This window comes from Chelonia mydas, chromosome 2, assembly GCF_015237465.2.
Source record: "Chelonia mydas isolate rCheMyd1 chromosome 2, rCheMyd1.pri.v2, whole genome shotgun sequence".
NCBI lineage: Eukaryota > Metazoa > Chordata > Testudines > Cheloniidae > Chelonia > Chelonia mydas.
The window spans coordinates 26,223,947-26,247,343 of record NC_057850.1 but is presented as its reverse complement, the minus strand read 5'-3'; positions in this window follow the sequence as shown (position 1 = coordinate 26,247,343).

The following is a 23,397-nucleotide window of genomic DNA, read 5'->3' as shown; positions in this document are numbered from 1 at the left end:
GAACCCTATTCTCCCTTTGTTCCCTTCTCTACTTATGATATTTCTTTCAGAGATACCATACTTACACTGGTCTGATTTCATAGCTGCTCTGAGCATGGAAATCCTTTTAACTTCAACAGGAGCTGTATGCACACAGCAGTTCCAGAACTGGCCCATGTATATTTGAGAAACGTGTGTTGAACAGTAAAAGTGCAATAAAACTGCCTTCTTTAGCATTTTTAGCTACATGCCATCTTTCAAAGCTTTTTCTCCAGACGTGGGACTCTTCCCTGTCAGCAGCTGTGATCTTTCACTTCAGCCCTTACCATTTATATCATTGCATCCCTGTGGCTAAACTTTGGCATTTTGTACTTTCTGTTTTGGTAGCCTGTATCCATGGACGGAATAGAAGGTATCACCCTTGCTCATTTTCTGAATCTGAGTGAATAACAGACATTCTTAACTGTTAATATCTGAGAGTAGATAAATAAGCATTCACTGCAGTGATGAATGTTTCTCCTGGCTCTTCTTCTGCAACGATTTATCCATTGTGTGCAACTTGATTATATGCTGTAATTCTGCATCTCTATCCCAGATCATGCCCTTAAGATCCATACATGTTGAAGTACATTTGGCTAAAGATTTCTCCCTTCCCTTTCTTCCAGGGATCTGCTAGTGGGGGGAGAGGGGCAGGGAATTGATAGGAAGTGGATGGGCAGACAAGGGCTAGGCTGTTTCGGTTATCTCTGCTACCCCGGCACCTATTGTAAACAATAAAGGAAAGTTGAAGCATACCCAGGGGACTCTCAGGAGGCACCCTACCAGTCTTGGACTCTCAGGAAAGGTAAGATCCGACAGCAGGAGGGAGCATCTTAGGTCTCTTGTTGTTTTCATAGATCTCCTGGGTTCTTTTAGAATAATGTCACTGTGGTTAAGGGCATTCAGGGATGTGGAAAAATCCACATGCCTGAGCATGTAGCTGTACCGACCTAACCCCTGGTGTGTAGATGCTAGGATGCTTCCATCAACCTAGCTGTTTTCGTCTAGGGAGGTGGTGCTCCTACACCAATGGAAATACCCTTCCATCTCTGCAAGCTCTGTTTGCAGTATGAGGTTACGCTGGCCTAGCAACAGCATCTTCGCTATTTCTCTGTAGTCCCCATAGTGTAGAGGTGGCCTTATTGATGTTAATGGGATTAAAGAATGCTGAGCACCTTCTTGGGTCAGGCCTTTACTCCTGCTGGGAACTAGGAAATCCAGATGAATGCAGCAAAAGTGGAGAGTAATGGGAAAACTTAACTAAAAAAAGCAAAGTTCAAGGGATGACTAGGGAGGAGTATAAGAATATTGCTTGAGCATGCAGGGGTGTAATCAGGAAGGCCAAAACACAACTGGAGTTGCAGATAGCAAGGGTTGTGAAGGGTAACAAGATGGGTTTCTACAGGTATGTTAGCAACAAGAAAAAGGTCAGGGAAAGTGTGGGACCCTTAATGAATTGGGGAACCTAGTGACGGATGATGTGGAAAAAGCTGAAGTACTCAATGCTTTTTTTGCATCGGTCTTTACAGACAAGGTCAGCTCCCACACTGCTGTCCTGGGCAACACAGTATGGGGAGGAGGTGAGCAACCCTCAGTGGTGAAAGAACAAGTTAAGGACTATTTAGAAAAGCTGGACATGCACAAGTCCATGGGTCCAGATCTAGTGCATCCGAGGGAGTTGGCTGATGTGATTGCAGAGCCATTGGCCTTTATCTTTGAAAACTTGTGGCGATTGGGAGAGGTCCCAAATGATTGGACAAAGGCTAATGTAGTGCCAATCTTTAAAAAAGGGAAGAAGGAGAACCCAGGGAAACTACAGATCGGTCAGCCTCACCTCAGTCCCTGGAAAAATCATGGAGCAGGTCCTCAAGGAAACCATTCTGAAGCACTTGGAGGAGAGGAAGGGGATCTGGAAAGGTCAACATGGATTCACCAAGGGCAAATCATGCCTGACCAACCTAATTGCCTTCTGTGATGAGATAACTGGCTCTGTGGATATGGGGAAAGCAGTGGACGTGATATATCTTGACTTTAGCAAAGCTTTTGATACCGTCTCCCACAGTATTCTTGCCAGCAAGTTAAAAAAATATGGACTGGATGAAAGGATTATAAAGTGAATAGAAAGCTGGCTAGATTGTCGGGCCCAATGGGTAGTGATCAATGGCTCAATGTCTAGTTGGCAGCAGGTATCAAGCGGAGTGCCTCAGGTGTTGGGGACGGTTTTGTTCAACATCTTTATTAATGATCAGGATGATGGGATGGATGGCACCCTCAGCAAGTTCACAGATGACACTAAGCCGGGGGTGAGGTAGATAGACTGGAGGGTAGGGATAGGGTCCAGAGTGATCTAGACAAATTGAAGGATTGGGCCAAAAGAAATCTGATGAGCTTCAACAAGAACAAGTGCAGAGTCCTGCACTTAGGACGGAAAAATCCCATGCACTGTTACAGGCTGGGGACCCACTGGCTAAGCAGCAGTTCTGCAGAAGAGGACCTTGGGATTACAGTGGATGAGAAGCTGGATGTGAGTCAGCAGTGTGAACTTGTTGCCAAGAAGGCTAATGGCATATCGTGCTGCATTAGTAGGAGCACTGCCAGCAGATTGAGGGAAGTGAGGCCACATCTGGAGTATTGTGTCCAGTTTTGCGCCCCCCACTACAGAAAGGATGTGGACAAATTGGAGAGAGTCTAGTGGAAGGCAACGAAAATGATTAGGGGGCTGGGGCACACGATTTATGAGGAAAGGCTGAGGGAACTGGGCTTGTTTAGTCTGCAGAAGAGACGCGTGAGGGGGGATTTGATAACAGCCTTCAACTACCTGAAAGGGGGTTCCAAAGAGGATGGAGCTCAGCTGTTCTCAGTGGTGACAGATGACAGGACAAGGAGTAATAGTCTCAAGCTGCAGTCGGGGAGGTCTAGGTTGGATATTAGGAAACACTAGTTCACTAGGAGGGTGGTAAAGCACTGGAATGGGTTCCCTAGGGAGGTGGTGGAATCTCCATCCTTAGAGGTTTTTAAGGCCCGGCTTGACAAAGCACTGGCTGGGATAATTTAGTTGGTGTTGGTCCTGCTTTGAGCAGGGGGCTGGACTAGATGATCTCCTGAGGTCTCTTCCAACCCTAATCTTCTATGATTCTATGATAAGGGATGGTGACGGTTTTGCTGGGTTATTTCATCCCAACCAATTTAATCGTATGCATTCAGAAGGGTTAACTCTTACAATGACATATTTTAAAACCGGTATGGTTTCTTTTTGGCATGAGGGAATTTGGATTTTATGAAAGAAAGAGGCTATAGCTAAGCAAAACAAGGCCAGGTGTCTTGCAAGCTTCCTCAACAGATCTCTGGAGATGTCCCTTATAGCTGATTAGCAACACCCTTGTCACTGTGGTCTCGATCAAAGACTGCCAAATGTGTTACATCATGGAAGACTGTCCAGAGGTTTTGTGGTGTGCAAGACTGGCAGCTAGGAGGAGACCACCAAACTTATGGTGACTTGTGCAAAGAGCTGATACTTGGAGGCAGAGGTGAGTGGCTATTGCATATGACCAATTGTATTTTACTTATGACAAATCTTAATGAAACATGCATTGCATTTTTGAAGCAAGGAGTTTGTTCTGAGTCCAAGGACTGCTCCATTTATAGCCTGTGTAATTTCAAGCCCCCATTTCACAGAGAGCCCTAAACAATTACTTAAATGGAAAGATCTAAGGATTTTAATGACAGGAGCAGCTAATAATCCACATAAGTGATGGGAACCTCATTCCTGAGCTGTACTCGCCTCTGTGATTTTAACATTATTCCTAACTTGGCACATCGGAGGACACTTCTGCTGCATTGCAAAGGTCACCTTTATATTATCAAGAGTGATGGCAGTATACCTGTGTGGTGCGTCTTCAGCATATGAGGTGAGCACTGCCCATCGGTATTTTCTAATGCAACAAAGAGTGGAAATGCCAGGGCTTCACACCAGCGGAATAGACTCGGCCCTTGGAAAGCAACAGCATGAGCTCTTCCACATCATTACTTTTTATTATGCTCCCTGCTACATTTCTGCAAAACAGGGAGATGACAAACCGCAGAGCTATTTTCATCCTTTGACAGAATGAGTCTCTAGCTTTAGCCCTACCTCATCATGTGTGCCCGTGTGTGTGCCCTGAAAAGCAGTTTTCTCAGTGACTAGAAATTTAGAGCCAAACTACTGTTGAAAAGGTCAGTCACCATGGCAGACTAAATGAAATGTTTATTTGAAATGGGATATCAGTTGCAGGTATACTGGTGCTCTAAGTCACTTGTGTTTTTGTTGTCTTTTCCTTAAAGCTCAGTATAGTGTTGTAAGGGCCGTTGTAATGCACGACAGAGTCATTCTGGAGAGGGCTTCATTTTTGTTTCTAAGGTCATGTACAGTGAGTCTTCTCTCCGTGGGCTATGCAGAGATCTTGAGAAAGGCGAGACATAACAGGACAAATTCTAACCTCAGTTAGAACCTCAGAGCTGGCTGGGAATTTTTCACCTAAATGTTTTTCTGTGGGAAAATGCCTATTCGTAGAAACTAGAGCTGGGTGAATAACTGATTTCTATTTTATTCATTTATTGGTTTGGTGGCAGTTGTGAAAAAATGAATAGAAAATTTTCAGTTCAGGTCAAACTGAAGCCAAAAATTGTGAAAAGTTTTGGCCAACTGGGGAAAAAAAAACTTCATCAAACAAAACACATTTCGTTTGCTCTGAAATGGATTTTTCCAGGTGGGTAAGGAGACTTTCCTTCTGGACTAATGCTTAGTGCTAATAGTTAGTCCTTTTACCGAGGATGTGAAAGACCCAGGTTCCATTCCTCCCTCTGTCTGGTGTAGGGAAGGGATATGAACTTGCTTTTCTGTGTTGCAGGACAGCACCCTAGCTACTGGGCTGTAAAACGATGAATTATTTCTACACAGTGGAGCAGCATTATTAGAGCAGGAACTTGAAATTGGGTCTTTCACAGCCCAATGTGAGTGCCCTGGCCACAGTCACTCTCACTTACTAGACCTGTCCTGGTGGTTATTCATTATAATTCGGGCTGTCAAGCAATTAAAATTAATTGCAATTAATCACACTATTAATAATAGAATACCATTTATTTAATTTTTTGGGGATATTTTCTAAATTTTCAAATATATTGATTTCAATTACAACACAGAATGCAAAGTATACAGTGTTCACTTTATTTTTTATTACAAATATTTGCACTGTAAAAAAGAAAAGAAACAGTATTTTTCAATTCACCTCATATGAGTATGTAGTGCATCTCTTTTATCATGAAAGTTGAACTTACAAATATAGAATTATGTACAAAAAAATAACTGCACTCAAAAATAAAACAATGTAAAACTTTAGAGCCTACGAGTCCACTCAGTCCTGCTCCTTGTTCAGCCAATCATTCAGACAAACAAGTTTGTTTACATTTGCAGGAGATAATACTGCCCACTTCTTGTTTATAATGTTACCTGAAAGTGAGAACAGGTGTTCTCATGGCACTGTTGTAGCCAGCATTGCAAGATATTTACGTGCCAGATGCACTGAGGATTCATATGTCCCTTCTTGCTTCGACCACCATTCCAGAGGACATGCGTCCATGCTGATGACTGATTCCGCTCAATAGTGATCCAAAGCAGTTCAGACCAGCGCATGTTCATTTTCATCATCTGAGTCAGATGCCTCCAGAAGAAGGTTGATTTTTCTTTTTTTTGGTGGTTCAGGTTCCGTAGTTTCCACATCGGAGTGTTGCTCTTTTAAGACTTCTGAAAGCATGCTCCACACCTGATCCCTCTCAGATTTTGGAAGGCACTTCAGATTTTTAAACCTTGGGTTGAGTGCTGTAGCTATCTTTAGAAATCTCACATTGGTACCTTCTTTGTGTTTTGTTAGCTCTGCAGTGAAAATGTTCTTAAAATGAACAACATGTGCTGGGTCACCATCTGAGACTGCTGTAACATGAAATATATGGCAGAATGCGGGTAAAACACAGAGCAGGAGACATAAAATTCTCCCCCAAGGAGTTCAATCACAAATTTAATTAACACATTATTTTTAACAAGCATCATCAGCATGGAAGCATGTCCTCTGGAATGGTGGCCGAAGCGTGAAGGGGCATACGAATGTTTAGCATATCGGGCACATAAATATCTTGCAATGCCAGCTACAAAAGTACCACACGAACGCCTGTTCTCACTTACTGGTGACATTATAAATAAGAAGTGGGCAGCATTATAAACAAACTAGTTTGTCTTAGTGATTGGCTGAACAAGAAGTAGGACTGCGTGAACTTGTAGGCTCTAAAGTTTTATATTGTTTTTTGAGTGCAAAAAAATCTACATTTGTAAGTTCCGCTTTAACGATAAAGAGATTGCATTACGGTATTGTATGAGGTGAATTGAAAAATACTATTTCTTTTGTTTATCATTTTTAAAGTGCAAATATTTTAAATAAAAATAATAATATAAAGTGAGCACTGTACACTCTGTATTCTGTGTTGTAATTGAAATAAGTATATTTGAAAATGTAGAAACACACCAAAAATACTTAATACGTTTCAATTGGTATTCTGTTGTTTAACAGTATGATTAAAACTGTGATTAATTGAGATAAAAATAATTTTTGTAGTTAATCGTGTGAGTTAACTGCGATTAATCAACGGCCCTAATTATAATTCATAACAATGCTAAGTATCCGAATCCTCATTTAAGTAAATAACTAAATGGCCTCGATTTCACAGGGGCTTCGCATTTGAAGCGCCCCCTACAGAAACATCCAAAAGGGCTGCAGGATCAGGCTCCTTATTCCTCCAGCTCCCTAGTTAGCTAACTTTGCAGTGGAAGATAAACTATGGTGATTATTTTAAAATAGACTGGATACCCACCAATCACATTTAACATTTATATTCTGTGTCCCCTAGACAGGAAAAGATGACAAAGAAAAGAAGAGCTTTGGCAGGAATGTGAAGGCTTAGTGATTCACACATGCACTCACACAAAGTCTCCTTCCCTGCAGCATGCCTGCCAAGCTCCCAGTTTCAGCTCCTGCTGCCCTTACTCTTTAAACTACAGCCACTGAAGCAGATCCTAAATTAGTTCCCCAAAAGGCAGCCGCAGTTGCTTGGCTGAATGGCATGAGTCCTAATAGCAGCAGCAGCGATCACCGGAACAGCAGGATCTGTTGTCTCTTTTTGGATGTCATCTTGATTTAATCTCTTGATGTCACTTCTACTCTGAGCTTCTTGTTTGGTGTTTCTCCAGCTAATGTGTCCATTAAATATGTTCTCTCTCCTCTCTCTTATGCTACTTTCATTCCACAATTCACCATAGATAAAATAGCTTCTCTGTAATGGAAGTGTTTCTGTAAAGAGTTGTACAATGTAACTGAATGTTTCTGTAAAGAATGAGCCTCAGTGATCCTGTGCTGGGCCTACTAGAGGTGCAAGCACAGAGCTTGCATCTCAGCGGTGGGGTATGTTAAAATAGCTTCAAGCCCCATTTGTACCCTCTTGATTCTGGACTGCTTAGGGGGCTGGAGAGCTCCCTGATGTAACATAACTTAGACAGGCCCCTATGACTGTTTTAAGATACCCCCTGGAGCTGCACTATCATAGAATCACAGAAGATTAGGGTTCGAAGAAACCTCAGGAGGTCATCTACTCCAACCCCCTGCTCAAGCAAGCCCAATCCCAACTAAATCATTCCACCCAGGGCTTTGTTTATGCCTCCCATGTCTGCACTTTCAGCCTTCATCTGTCTCCTACAGTGCTTGTGTCAAGGGAGTTCTCCCATAGTCAGAACTAAGGCTTTTAGGGTCCCTCTGTGCTACTCTGGTCCTTTCACCAGGCATAAATGGGCCAGGGAAGGTGTAGTGTTGAGATGTGACCTGTTTGAGAGACAGTCTGTATTCATGAAGTGAATATCTCCTTATCAATCCAGGACCTTAGCCAAAAGCAAAATTTTCAATAGCACATAAATAACTTAAGAACATAAGTCCATTTTCAAAAGTGACCTGGGCACTGAGGAGCCTAAATCTCACTGACAGTGAGGGGGACGTAGCCTCCGACATCACTTAAGCTCTTCTGAAAAAATTCCCCCTATTCTCTGAAGGTAGGAGAAAATGATCAAATGAACCATGTTCTTGTTTACACCTGGTGGGTGTCTCGTATGGAGAAGTAGCAGTAGGGTTTTCAAATATAAACATGGCATTTTAAAATCTTCAGAAACAAATACATTTTTCAGAAGCAAAAAATGGACTGACTGCAAACTGCTGATGGCAGAGCAGATGCAAAAGAGTGTGTGTGCAAGGCGGGTCTCTGTTAGAATGCTAACATTGTATAATGCATGTAAGAGTAAGCTTGGTGGCCTCAAAACAGCCGCTGTAGCTGCTGGCCCATGGAAGAGCTATGGGCCCCCTCTGCGTCACAGAAAGTTACTGACAGTTCTGAGGAGGTAAATATCCCCTCTCCAGTGGCCTGGCAGTGCTTCATTTCACATTTAAAAAAAAAAGCTCTGCAAAGGGTGGCCGCTGGAGCTGTGTGAAACTCAGTGGTTCCAGTCAAACACGAGTTGTGTGAGAATTTCTTTGGTATTGATTTGCTTCAGTGTGCACCTGTGAGGTTTGCTCTGCTTTCAGCTCTGGAGCCACCTGCTTCTTTTTCCTATACTTGATCCCAATGGATCAGATTCTCCTATCCGTTACCCTCTCTAAGGAATCCTTTACTCTGTGAGACATCCCATTGAACTCAGTGGGGCAGAATGCCTCCTGGCGCTCTCCCTAGGTTGGGATTCCTCCACCCACATGCAGGCATGGGGCATGATCTAAATTAGATAGATTACATAACCGGTGATATCAGCAGACTGTGTGGAGGACAGGAACCAACCAAATGCAAGGAAAGGGAGGCTGCCTTTGTGAGCGCATGTCTACAGGGAACCAGAGCATTTGTAGACCATTGTTGCATGTTTTTCAGATTGTTGGTGTGGGGGAGAGGGACTGAGGATAAGGTGGTTACTTTGCCTGGTCTTAATTCTGGCACCCTTACTCACCATCTCCTCCATAAGTAATCCCATCTTGATTGCTTTCACTGTGCACCCTCATAAGGAACAGATAGGGTCCTGCCTTTATAAAGGCGAGGGAGTGTGACTGAATGGATTGAGAACTGGACTGGCACTCAGGAGAACTGGGTTGTATTCATGGATCTGTCAGTAGCTTGCTGGGTGATCTTGGGCAAGTCACTTCCACCGCTCAGTGCTTCAGTTTTTTCCATCTGTAAAATGGTGATAATGAGATTGTCCTCCATTGAGTTTGCTTGGAGAGTCCTTGATCCAATATCTGAGAAGAACATTAAAGATGCTGTGATGGGGCTTACAGACCCCACTGTAAACCACAGCAAGGCATGGGGCAATGCGGAGCCAGGGAGGAGGCCCTGCCCTGTAGCAGCTGCAGGGAATGCTTCAGGTGGCGGGACTGTTTACAAAGGCACTGGTAGGCCAGTAATGCTGGGAAGGAGTTATAGGCTGCAGCAGGAAGTGAGGCTGATGCCTGGAGCTGTTGGCAGAGTGACTACAGCATTGGTAAGGCCACTCTGGGAATGGTGATCTATATTCTTTCCCCCCCCCCCCCCCAACTTTTGGAGCTGGAAACTCATGAGAGGCCCTGAAGAATGGGACATCGATTCCTGGCAGATGAAGTTGGCACTGCTAAGACTGGGACCATGCCCCAAATGGAGGAGTCACAGCTAGGTAGGAAGTGACCTGGGGCAGTGAAACCTGGGGTTGACCAACGGGTGGTCTGGCATTGCAACATCTCTTTAGGGCCCTGGGTCAGGACCTAGTGGAGTGGGAGGGCCTGGGTTCCCTTTCCATCTGTTGTGTATGACCTGGCAGGACCCTCTCTAGAATGAGCAATCTAGAAAGAACTGTGAAGCTACTGCCTGACCATTAGGCCAGCTGTCTGTCAGGCTGACCAATACAGATGCTAAGAACCAAAGCTGCTGTGAGTTTCCTTGACTGAAAGGTCCATTCCTAAAATGAGCCAAGGGCTTCACTTTGCCATGGATTGGTATTTATTTACTTCATTCTGATTGGGGGGGCGGGGTAAGCACCAATGCTAAATGTCTATCTTTGGCTGACCTGGGGAATGGACCTGTCAGCAAGGATAGATTATGAGGCTATTCAAGGACAGAATTGAAGTTGGCTGTTCTCTAGCACGTGTCCGCAGAGGGGAATTACTCTGTCTTAAAACTGGGCATGAGCACCTCTCTTCTTGGACAGTTGTTTAGCCTGCATCTTCAGTTGGTTAGAGCAGGGGACAGGGAGTCAGGACTGCTGGATTCTATTCTGGGCTCTACAACTGATTTATTAGGTGATCTTGGGCATGCCATTTCACCTCTCAAATCCTGTTTGCCCACCAAGAAAATGCATAGGCTATTTCCTCTGTAGAGAGTTTGGAAGTGGGGAAGGAAATATTGCAAAAATCTGCGTGAAATTTCATTTGTTTTTCATAGAAATTTCATTTGTCAAAATGTTCCAGTCACTCTACTCAGAGATTAGGGCAGTTAGTGATTAGTGAGAGCCTCAGATGTGAAATACCATAAAAATACAAACTATCTTTTTTGCAGTCGTGGAGGCAGGTTTCTCTTTTCAAGGGGTGTAGGGAGAGAACTAACACAATAAACTGAACCTTCCTATTGAATTAAATTGACCTTCTGTCTATTCAGCTTCTGCATGCCTAAGAAACAGACTGATATTCTTGATTCATTCACCCACACTTTGAAGGAATGTGTCAGGCAGAATATATAATTGCAGATATTTCTTTATCAGTTCATAGCCATTTTTCACCAGAATGGACTGAATGATGGCATAACAAACATACCTGATAAATTTTACCTCCTTTTCTGTTCATGGAATGTCTATGAACAGATCTAAATTTTTCCTCAGATGCATTAAATTCTCAAACTTTTAATAATTTGTTTTCCCCTTGCCTTGCTCTTTGAGCTGCTGTTTAATTGTGATTGATCACAGGCATGAATTACATGGCATTGATTTTGTTTCCTCATTGGGGGACTGTAATTAAGTTTCCAGTGGAAATGCTTGCAGGAAGCAAAAGTAAAAATAGCTTTTTGCAAGTATTTAATCTAAGAACATAAGAACGGCTATACTGGGTCAGACCAGTGGTGTATCTAGCTCACTATCCTGTCTTCCTACAGTGGCCAGTGCCGGATGCTTCAGAGGGAATGACCAGAACAAGACATCCAGTCCTAGATTCTGGCAGTAGGAGGTTTAGGGATATCTGGAGCATAGGGTTGCATCCCTGACCATCCTGGCTAATAGCCATTGATAGACCTATCCTCCATGAACTTATCTAGTTCTTTTTTTTTTTAACCCAGTTATACTTTAGGCCTTCACAACATCTCCTGGCAATGAGTTCCGTAAGTCCACTGTGCATAGCATTATGTGAATAAGTACTTCCTTTTGTTCATTTTAAACCTGCTGCCTATTAGCCTCATTGGGTGACTCCTGGTTTTTGTGTATGTCAAAAGGTAAACAACACTTCCGTATTCACTTTCTCCATATCATTCAGGATTTTACACGAGATTTTATCGTATTTCCCCTTAGTTGTCTCTTTTCTAAACTGAATAGTCCCAGTCTTTTTAATCTCTCCTCGGGTAGAAGCTGTTCTTTACCCCTAATCATTTGGGTTGCACTTCTCCGTACCTTCTCCAATGCTAAGATCTTTTTTGAGACGGGACAGCCAGAACTGCATGCAGTGTTCATGGTGTGGCTTACCTTGGATTTATATAGTGGCATTATACTATGGTCTGTCGTATTATCTATCCCTTCCCTAATGGGCCCTAACATTCCATTAGCCTTTTTCCACAGTTGTGGCACATTGAGTTGATGTTTTCAGAGAACTATCCACAATGACTCCAAGATCTCTCTCTTGAGTGGTAACAGCTAATTTAGACCCCATCATTTTGTACGTATAGTTGGGATGTATAATTGTATTATAGCTTATGTAAGGCTGCTTAGCTTCTGCATTTCATGAACATTCAGCCTGGAATACTCAGTCTCACAAATGCCTGCCGAAAGCACCGACAAAAGGGGGTGACCAGGGTCTAATGGAACTAGCTTAAAAATTCAAAGGAATAGTCCTAGAAAACTGTTGTAATCTCTACTTTTAACTAGGCAGATATATAAAGGCTATTTAGAGCAGTACTTAGGCAATGAGTGATTATTAAATAATTATCACATCTCTGCCTGCACTAAGTACAATATACAGTACAATATACAGCTGAATTCCAGGATGAATAGGCAAGGAAAATATATTTGTAACATCATAATTATGGGTAACAATTTACAGGAATAATAACTAGAGTGGATCCAGAAGAACGCCAAGTGTGTCAGCCTTTCTATAGGCAATGGGAAGAGAGAAGTGCCAGAGACTACATGAATTCCAGTAGGGACTTCCCTATTACTATTGGCTTTATGTGCCGGATACTGTGTTGATGGGCAGCAGTGTTTTCACCTAAAACGGGCAGTCAGGGGAAAATATCAGCATACTGTATATAAGTGAATCTGTTTTTTACACAGTGATGGAATGCCAGCTTAACACATGGTAAAATAGAGTGAGCTACCATGCTTACCAGAAATATATTGTAAACACCACTGCTTTGAGAATATTGCCTGTTTTTTCCAAATCGTTGTTGTTATCCTTTCAGATTGCCTCTCCAGTCATTGCTGCAATTATAGCTGGTCAGAAATTGGAATTTTTGTTCAATGGGAATGTAGCAAAAGTCACTGTCCTGGACACAGCGGGGTGACACAACGGGATATTGCAGCTTCCCCATGGTCTTCCTTGACTCCGCTCACCCACCAATGCCTTTTGGGCTGCTTTGGTGACTTACTGAATCAAGTCACTGCAGCACCAGACTTACCAGACGTAGGTCATTAACAGACTTGGGCATCCAAGTCCAAGACAAAGAAAGTCTTTGTCCTAGTCTCAAACTGGGTCCACCCTCCTTCTGGTTTGTCTTCCATCCTCTGATTCAGGCACTCTTCTGCCCATTCTCTGGACTCAACTTTCATCCTTCCTCGGCTCCATCTCTAACCTTAGCCCCTCCTGGGCTCCTTTGGGTTGCTCACTGCTTCTTCCCAAGCAACCACTCCCAGGCCTTCCTGCTTGGAGTCTTCCCTAGGTCTTGCCTGCCTTGTGCTCTCCTCTGGCTCCTCACAGCTTTCTGCTCTGCCCTCCAGCCAGCCCCCCACTGCTGGCCTTCTTCTTCTCAAGTCCAACCCTGTGCAGGTATAGCAGGGCAGGGCTAATTGAACAGGGCTGACTAGCCCAAGGCCCCTAGTCCCTTAAAGGGGCAGGCCACTCTGTTACAGGGAAATTCTGACACTTTGAAATTTGTTTTCATTTGGTATCTCAACAAAAAGCTGAAATTTCAAAATTTCCTCTGGAACAAAAATTCTGAAATTTCAGTTCAGAACAATGGAATCACTTCATTTCAATAACGTGGAAACATTTTGTTCTGACAATGTGAAAACACTATACTATAAAAGATATATAAAATTTGAAATAAAATGTATTGAAGTGCTTCAACTTTGTCCCATCAAAAATGTGCAAATAGACACGTGCTCACAAAACATTTTGATTTAGACAAACTGGCGGCCCTGCCTGTGGAAGCCGTGAAAGTACTGGGCTGAGCTTTTAGAGCTTTGTGTGACCTTTTCTTCAGTTGTTGTTTGCGTAGGTTCACAGATCCTGCACTCAGTCCTCTAGCTGCAGGATACGAGTAACCAATGGGAGTTAATTGTGTCCTGCAATAGGATTCATCACCACTTGTGCTTCTTCGCATGTGTTCTTGAGAACACAAGGAGCTCCGGCCAATCCCAGGGGCTCCACTTCTGGTGCCCCACATATAGCTCTGGAGCCACAAACTATCACTGGTATAAACTGTAGCAGGGAGACAGTGACTATTTCTTTTGTTGCCTCTCAAATCCAGAGACAGAAATAAATAATTTACTCCTCAACGGCTCTCCTATCTTATGAACTTTTTGCAGAGTTCTTTGCTCGCCTGAAATCTGATTGGATTTAAATCCCCACCTACTCAGTTGTGCCCTTTTGACTACCTTTCCTCTTCCACAAGTCAAAATCTACGTGCAGAAACCTTAAAAATTGATGTTCTTTCCCCAGCATGGTACAGGCTGTTTTTCAGCTGATCCTATTTACCTTTTAAATCCAACACCGAGGCCTTTATCCCCACACTCATTTTAGAGCAGAACAAATATATAAAATAAAAGCATTTCAACCAATTTCATCATGTTCACTGCCCTTCATCTTCCATCTCCCGTGTTCTTTCTGACCCTCTCAGAACCAGAATTGGCCTGCCTGATTTTTCAACAATAAAATAAAATGGAACAAATGAGTACAAAATAAAATTCGTATCTCAGAGGCAAAGTAATCATGAAAAAAACCGTAGTTCAGGAGGTCTTGCTATTAGCTCAACTCCTGTCAACACCACCTCCACAGTGACCCAGCTGCTCTACAGCTCTGTTCTGTAACATCGGATCCTGTAACACTGTGGAATGTGTGAACAATGTACTGAGAACCTTCAAGTACAGCTCATTGTAGGTTTGTAAATAGGAAAGGGCATGCCATGGGGAAGCAAGCATTCTGATAATGATTTGTAAACATCCTCCACTGTTTTCTGGCCTTGCAGAGTTCATAAAGCTAGTGCAAGTTCACAAACCTTTTTGCTATAATTTAAGTTTATGGTATTTTTCAAAGGTGATTTATTTTTTTTAAGCTTTCTCTAGCTCAAGGGAAGTCTGTGCTGTGTGTTAGGGATAGACTGTTCGGCCTCAAAAGCTAAACTGAAGATGAGAGGAAGCCTGAATTTTTCTTGGAAGAAGAGGACTCTGACAATGAAGGAAGGTTTTTGAGACCCCATAACTATAGAAACCAAAGCATACATTAGTTGATGCTACCTATACCTGCCTAATCAATTTGGGGAAACATTTCTAAAGCACAAAGGGCAGGTAAGCATCCAGCTTTCATTGGAAGCAATTGAGAATTGGGTGTTTAACTCCTACTTGAATATCTCCTCCTCTACTTCTAAAGCGTCAGTCACTTCAGTATCTCCTCACTGCTGGCCACGCTCTCATGGCGTGCGCTCTCATAACAAAAGGTTAATATTTGTTACGATGAAGGTGGATGCTAAAGATGTTGTGCCAAACAAGACCTGTTAGATCATATGGGTTGGAATGAGCATCCTGTCCGCATTCTCTTTTTAAATCCCAGGAGATCCTTCACAATTAAGCTGCAATACTATGGAAAGCAGCATATATGGAGAAACCCACAATTAGAGACTCAGCATCCCCTTGCCACTCAGGTGGGAGGAAGGAAAGCAGCAGCTCAGATTCTAATCTTGTGTGACACCACTGTTCAAGTACTCCAAAGGTCTCGGCAAAGGCCTCTCACACAAGGAAAGAGGTGAAGACCTACCACACTTGATTTTACAATTGTAACTTACTGCGTAGCAATGACGGCAAAACCAAGCATGATGATGTTTTTACTTTGCATGTAACTCAAGTTTATATGGATAATCAGGCATTGGCCAAACATAGTGGAGGGTTGTCTGATATTTTTTTCCTAATGCATTTATCCCATCTAAGCAGATCTGGGGTATAACTTCTGCTGGGATATAACTTCTGCTGCAAAAGTTTATTTCAAAAAAGCTATTTTAATGAAAGGCAATGGAAAATAGTACAACTTAATGCACAGTTCTCCCTTTTGTTCTATTATGCATTGATGAGGGAAGTTGCATGATCATTAGGGATGTTTGAAATTTGGAATCTTTTTAATGAATTTTACATTTCCATCTATTAATGGGAGAAATGACAGTAGACTCTTCTTGTACCCAATTTCTGCCATCTGTGTAACTTTTTTCCCTGGAGGGTTTCTAAGAACTAAGCCAAGAGGGGTACCTACACAGTGCCAAGGAAAAAATCTGAATGTGCAGGGAAAGGAAGATTTAGCCCACTTCCCACAAGGTCTGTTACCTTATCTTTTTTCCCCCATTTGTATTCTCGCTTCTCATTTTGCAAATTGCCTGCTTCTTTAGCAGCTTAATTGCCTTTCCTTCATATTCCTTTCTTATTTTTGTCCCTTGCTTTCTAACATATCTTTCCTACTTTCCTAGCAATATGTCTGGAAGAAAATATGCATGGGTCAGCTGTTCAGAATATTACCAATCCTTCCAGGGCTTGTGTTTCTTCTGAGGCCCCACTGAAAACAAGTTTTAAATTATGTTCATAGTTTAATAGCTTTTAAGGCCACACAGGACCATCTAATCCGACCTCTTGGGTCATCCAGATCATAGTCCAGCCCAACAACTTGTGACTGAACTAGAGCAAATCTTTTAGAAACATATTCCGTCTTACTAAAAAACTAAGTGATAGAGAATTTATCATAGCCCTTGGTAGTCTGTTTCAGTTAGGGCTGGCCGGAAAATGTTTTTTTCCCATGGAAAAGTCAACTTTTTGGTAAAAAATTGAAATGCAAGATATTTTGGCTGAAAAATGAAATAGTTTGATTCAGATATGTTGTTGTGAGGCCTCATAGGGGTTGTAGTTCAAGTGCCTCATTTCCCCAATCTCCTCTATAGGCTGGGTTATCTAGTCAGCCTATATCTCCCATGATGCATCGGTCTCCCATCTACGGAGAGGTGATGCATCTGGGAAGATAGGAGTGTGGCTGCGTAGCCTGGTCCACAGAGGACCACGAGGACATGAGGCAATTAAATTAGAGCTCCCATAAGGAACTGCAGTAGTAGCATATCTGAATTGTAATATTTATAGTTTTGACTGAGTACTTCTTGGGTTTGGACGTTCATTTGTTTGATGAAAACTTGATAACTTCCATGGAAAACAAACACCATTATTTGCAGATATTTGGTGTATTCAAAAACCTAATTTTTTGTCAAAAAATAGTAGTATGGAAAACTTTTGACCAGTCCTAGTTCCAATGGTTGATTTACCTCACTGTTAAATTTTTTGCATCTTATTTGCAGTTTGAACTTGGCTGACTTTAGTAAACTTCCAGCCACTGGATATTATTATGCAATTGTCTCATATTAAATTAAAGGTTGAAAAACTCTCTGGTATCAGACATCTTCTCTTGTAGATCACAATTCATAGTTTCTTTGGCTTTCGTAAGCTACGTACATTGAGACTCCTTAGTTTCTCATTGTAAGGTGTGGCCTCTAGACCACAAATCCTCTTTGAACTGTTTTCTATTTTAAAAATGTTCATCTGTCTGTCTCACACATTTCTCAAGTGTCCTTCACTCTAGTGTCTAGGTGCTGTGTGAGGCATGTAGATGCCACTGATAGATGCAACTGACTGTTTACCTAAGTTTCAGTAGACTAGTTGAGCAGACACTGGACCCAGGATTGATTTTTTGCTTAATTGCTTATTTAAAAAATACATTTAAAATGAATTAAATAACTGACAGGTTTCAGAGTAGCAGCCATGTTAGTCTCTATCCACGAAAAGAAAAGGAGGACTTGTGGCGCCTTAGAGACTAACAAATTTATTTGAGCATAAGCTTTCGTGAGCTACAGCTCACTGCATCCGATGAAGTGAGCTGTAGCTCACGAAAGCTTATGCTCAAATAAATTGGTTAGTCTCAAAGGTGTCACAAGTCCTCCTTTTCTTTTTTTTTAAATAACTGAGATATTGGGCCCTATGCTTGACTATGTTGTGGCCACTTTCAGCCGCTCCACCAGACAAAAGCAGCCGTAAAGCTACCATAGCTGGCTATGGGAGTATCACTCTGGTGTGGGAGGCTCCTCCATTGTCATGGAGTTCAGGAGTTGGCATAACAGCTCCAACTTAATCCCCTCAAGTCGGAGGTATGGCTATGGCTTATCCTATGGTATGGTGATCCCCAGTTGCTATACTGGCTCCTTGAGGTTATTTGCAGCTGTCACATGTTAAAGGAGCCTGAAGGCTGCTCTTATTTGTGTTGGGACACAGCCCGGTCAGCCAGGACTGTGTGAATGCAAATGTCACTAAAGCCATCCTATCTATCCTAGGTACTTGTATGGCCCCCATTATCATCGCATCAGAGCACCTTGCAATCTTTAGTGTTTACCTGCACAACATCCCAGGGATGTAGGGAAGTGCGATTATCCCCATTTTACACATAAGGAACTGAGGCACAGACAGACTAAGTGACTTGCCCAGGGTTGCACAGGAAATCTGTGGTGGAGCAGGGAATTGAACCCAAGACTCTGCCTAGCACCCTAACCACTAAGCCATCCTAGCACCCTCTCCTGAATTGTACTTTGTGCTCCTATGCTGCAGCCATGTTTTAGGGCCATTAGCTCTAAACTTGCAAGGCAAAATTCCCCTTCAATAACTTTATTCCATGTGCTCCTTGGTGCAAAAATGGGTGGAGAGGAAGAAATTAATGCAAAAGTTCTGTACCAATGAAAACTGCACATTCTGGGCCCTTCAGAGGCAATCCAGAACAAGGGAGATGGAAGATGAAGGGCAGTGCAGAGCAGGAGTTGAGCTAATAGCAAGACCTCTTGAACTTTGGTTTTTTTCATGATTACTTTGCCTCTGAGATACGAATTTTATTTTGTACTCATTTGTTCCATTTTATTTTATTGTTGGAAAATCAGGCAGGCCAATTCTGGTTCTGAGAGGGTCAGAAAGAACTCGGGAGATGGAAGATGAAGGGCAGTGCAGAGCAGGAGAACAGACTAGGCAGGAATGGAGCTTGAGAAAAAGGGAGTGGGAGCCCAGGATCTATGGGAATCCTGGCACCTGGCCCGCAGGGAGCTGTGTGGAGGGATTACCATCCGTACAGCTGCTGTCTTCCTACCACACATGGCAGCACAGCAAGACTAATAGCCATGTTGTCATTGCCTGCTGGCCCCCAGCTTGCATTCTTCTTCTGACAGAGCGTGCAATGGGAGATAACAGCATTGACTCTCTGTGAATGTTACCTCAGATCTGCCACACTCTGCAGGAGAAACTTGCCACTAAGAGTTTGTCTACACTGCAAACTAAGATGTGATTGCTGCACATGTAGACATACCTGAGCTAGCTATAATCTAGCAGTAGCAGCAAAGCCATGGCAGCACGGGCTGCAGCATGGGTGGGCTGCCCATACACAAGCCTGCCAGGGAGTCTGAGTACGTATTCTAGTGGCTGGCCTGTACTGCAGCCCATGTTCCCTTGGCTTAACAGCTATTGGTACCTGAGATTGCTAGATGAAAGCTAGCTTGGGTATTCTATCTGTGCTTCAGTCTCACCTCTGCTTGCAGTACAGACGTACCCTTAGAATGGCTCCACCCCAGCTCTTCCCCTCCCTCTAGCCCACAAGATGGGGAAAAGGTGACTTTAAAAAGGGCAGGGAGCTTTCCACCTCCCCTCTTCATGAGCCTACCATGCCTTTCTCTGGGGTTTGTTCCTCTCCACACCCAGCAGTAGTCAGGGGAGTATATGGAATTTACACTGTCAGCTGGATAATTCTCTAGCTGCATGTTCATGTTCTCTAGCTGCATATCCAACACAGCCACTGACACATCATTGGGTTTATGTGGGGGAAAATCTTGGGACAAAGGCTATTCCCTCCAGAGAGCTGGAGCCAGTGAGAGTTCAGTGACTATCCCCAGTCATCTGCATATATATATCCAGTCAAATAGCTGCTGGCATATTCATTTGCAGGGTTAAGTTTGCAAGGTCTCCAAAGTGGGAGGTGGGGCAGGAGAAATGGGTGATGAGTCACTTCCCTCTCCAGTGTTTTCTGGGGTGGGGGGTGGGGGGGGTGTCAATTCCCTCTCTTGGATCCTGCTGCTGTTGCTGAGAGAGATCAGTGCATTCCAGGAATTGTTACTTGCACTGCTTGGGCTTCAGATTGACCCTGGTTTCTCTTTTATTTAGTTGGTACCTGTTTATTAGAACAGAAGCAGGAAGGGAATATAAGAAACAAGCACAAGCTAAATACATTTCCTCTTTCACTGAACCCATTCCCATTAATGAGGAAACAGCCAGTGTAAAAAAGCTAAAACTCACAGAAAACTGATTTTCTATTTTTTTTTTTAAATTCTCTGCTGATCATGAAGTCTAAAGCCATTGGTGTGTTCTCTCCCTGCCTCTGGCTCGGGATAGGACAAACTCAGCAATCAGTGCCAATAGTGAGAAGCCAGGGGGCAGCAGTGCACCTGGTTAACTGGAACCAATGTAGAAGAAGGGAGAACACTGTGGGGTGAATTCTACTTAGTTTCACAGGGATAGATAATGCCATTGAGAACAGTGGAGTTATTTTGGATTTACTCGGGTGTCAGTGAAATCATAGGAATTAAATCACATGCCTAAAGCCTAGAGGCGGATGCTATTAAAAGAACCATTTAGCCACGTTGGGAGCACAGACAGTAAAGTGCTTCTACATCACCATCATAGCCTTGATCAAGTACAATTGGGTACCGAATTGCGCAAGTACATGCATTTTCCTACCTGCTGGATATTAAATCAGAGTAGTAGTTTGTTTTGCCATTTAAATGCATGCTAAAACTGTAGGTAAGCATGAACTAAAGTGTTTCTTTGCTATTAAGCATACAATGGAAGCTACTGTATATAATCAACCTATCCAAACTAGAGTGCCTAACGTGAGGCACCTAAATCTATACATTTTACACCTAAATAAATGGCTTAATTTTCAAAGGTATTGAGAACTTCTGAATTCCTGTGGATAAACATGTACATACAGTGTTTAGGTTTTGATCAGTCACTTGACATCTTCACTAGTCTCACTCTAATAGGTCTTTATTCACTATGAATAAAGATGCATTTTTTACATTAGCTAATTTGTTAAAATTCTTGTGCAGGCAACGTAAATTGTAGATTTAACACATTAGCTGATCAAAGGGAACCCAAGGCTCCGACCAGCTAACACGTGTTAAAACTACAACTTGTTCTGCCTTCACTAGAGTTTAAACATAAGCACAATTGAAAAAAACCACCCACATTCTTTTTATCCTAGCGGAGACAAGGCTTAGGAATAATGGTGTATTTTTAAAGCAAGATGTTTTAATATGTTTCTGACGTGTTTTAAAATCCTACCAGGGCGGATTGTATTGTAAATCATTGTTCACCAGCCAAGGTGAATCCTAGTGGTGAGTCTCTGCTATAACAAAACCAGCTAGCACATGTTAAAATCCAACTTATCTCAAACCATGTTAAAATACACCCTTATTCCTTGTGTGGACAGACCCTTATAGTGTTTGTGTGTTCTTTGCTCTAGCCCAAATATTGATGGCCTGGAAAAAATGGTTGAAGAGTGCCCCCAGTAGCATTCACAAATGTGTTAACTACCTCAAGTTAATTGACAGTCAATTAATTCAGAAGTTAAAAAGTCTAGTGTGCGACCCTAGGGACCTGGATTCTATTCCTGGCTCTGGCCCTGGCTCGCTGGGTGATCTTGGGAAAGTCCCTTCACATCTGTGTGCCTCAGGGATAATGATCTCTTGTTTATAAAGCACGTTGAGACCTACCGCTGAAAAGTGCTATGGGAGAGCTAAGTATTAGTACGGGGTGAAACTGTTTCAGACCGAAGTGTGATTATGCAGTTGCTGTTTTGTACAGCTAGTTACAACAAAGTTTTATGTGAAAAAATGATTATTCAATGGACTCAAAATGTTCTGCAGGAACCCATCAATTCCGCAAAGTTTTGATGGAAACTAGGCCGGTAGTTCATAAGCCTTGTTTAAAGTAGCCAGGTTACTGCTATTGGACCAAATTCTGAGTGTGACTGATACAACCAAAATCCTCCCTTTATACAAACGTTACAGTCCCAATTCTGTAACAGGATCCATCTGATCACAAGAATTCAACCGCAACTTCCTCTACGGTGGAAGAGCCTAACCCATGTGTGACACTGGCAAACCAGGTGCCAGTTCATGCTAAGGCCCCCATGTCGCAACTGAATGCTAACAAATACATAGCTGAAATTAGTCTGTTCATTGAGTATTAGTATTGTTAAAATAGGTATTAGAATTATAAAAATGCGTTTAGTGTATAGACTTTATTGAATGCTTGTAAACTGTAGCATGCATTAATCTCACTTATAACATCAGTATCCCATGTTATAAGGTAATATTTAGGTGTTTGCATTGTAAGACTCTCTAACTGTAAGTCACCAGATAGGAGTGTAACATTAACTAGTGTCAGGTTTCAGAGTAACAGCGTGTTAGTCTGTACTCTCAAAAAGAAAAGGAGTACTTGTGGCACCTTAGAGACTAACCAATTTATTTGAGCATAAGCTTTCGTGAGCTACAGCTCACTTCATCGGATGCATACTGTGGAAAATACAGAAGATGAAGTGAGCTGTAGCTCATGAAAGCTTATGCTCAAATAAATTGGTTAGTCTCTAAGGTGCCACAAGTACTCCTTTTCTTATTAACTATTGTGAAATTCTAGTCTCCAAAAGACAGTGTTAAGTTCTGCCTGACAGAGAAAACCGATCAACACTAGACAAATTATTGTGAAACGTGAAAGAGGACAAAGGGTTTTGTTGATTGCTTTTCCCATGAAGAGGAGACATGCAAGTGAATTCCTCCTCTCAGCTGGGCTGGCAACTCAGAGCAGGGGGGAAAGGGAATAAAAATCATGGCAAGGAGAAACTATCTTTGTGCTGCTTGGACTCTGTGGGGCACGGATTACTAAGCATAAGCAAAAGATCCCCAGTGCCTAGCCTGGGTTAGCCCTAAAGCACATCTATAACTTGCTTATCATAGAAGCTTCTGTTGATTTTAGAAACTTATAATTGGAACTCATTAGTGTGTATGTCTAATGTGTATATTTACCCACTTTTACCTGGTAAATAATTCTTATTTCCTTTTCCTCTATAATAAGTCTTTAGGTAATTTATTATAGGATTGGCTATAAGCATTGTCTTTGGTGTGAGATCTAAAGTGCAATTGACCTGGGGTAAGTGACTGGTCCTTTTGGACTGGGAGTAACCTGAATAGTTCTGTGACCTTTGGTGTAAAGGGTCATATATCATAAAGGTGAGCTTACCTCGGTGGTAAGACAGATCAGAGTACCCAAAGTGACTGTCTGTGACTCCATGTTAAGGCTGAGGAGTTTACACTTAATGACTGGTTGGTGAAATCGAAGTATGGCACTCACAGCCAATTTGGGGTTCATGCCCTGCTTCCTAACAGTCTTAGTCTCTAAGGCAGGAGTGGACAAACTTTTTGGCCTGAGTGCCTCCCCAAACGGCCTGGCCCCCGCCCCCTATCTGCCCCCTCCCACTTCCTGCCCCCTGACTGCCCCCCTCAGAATCC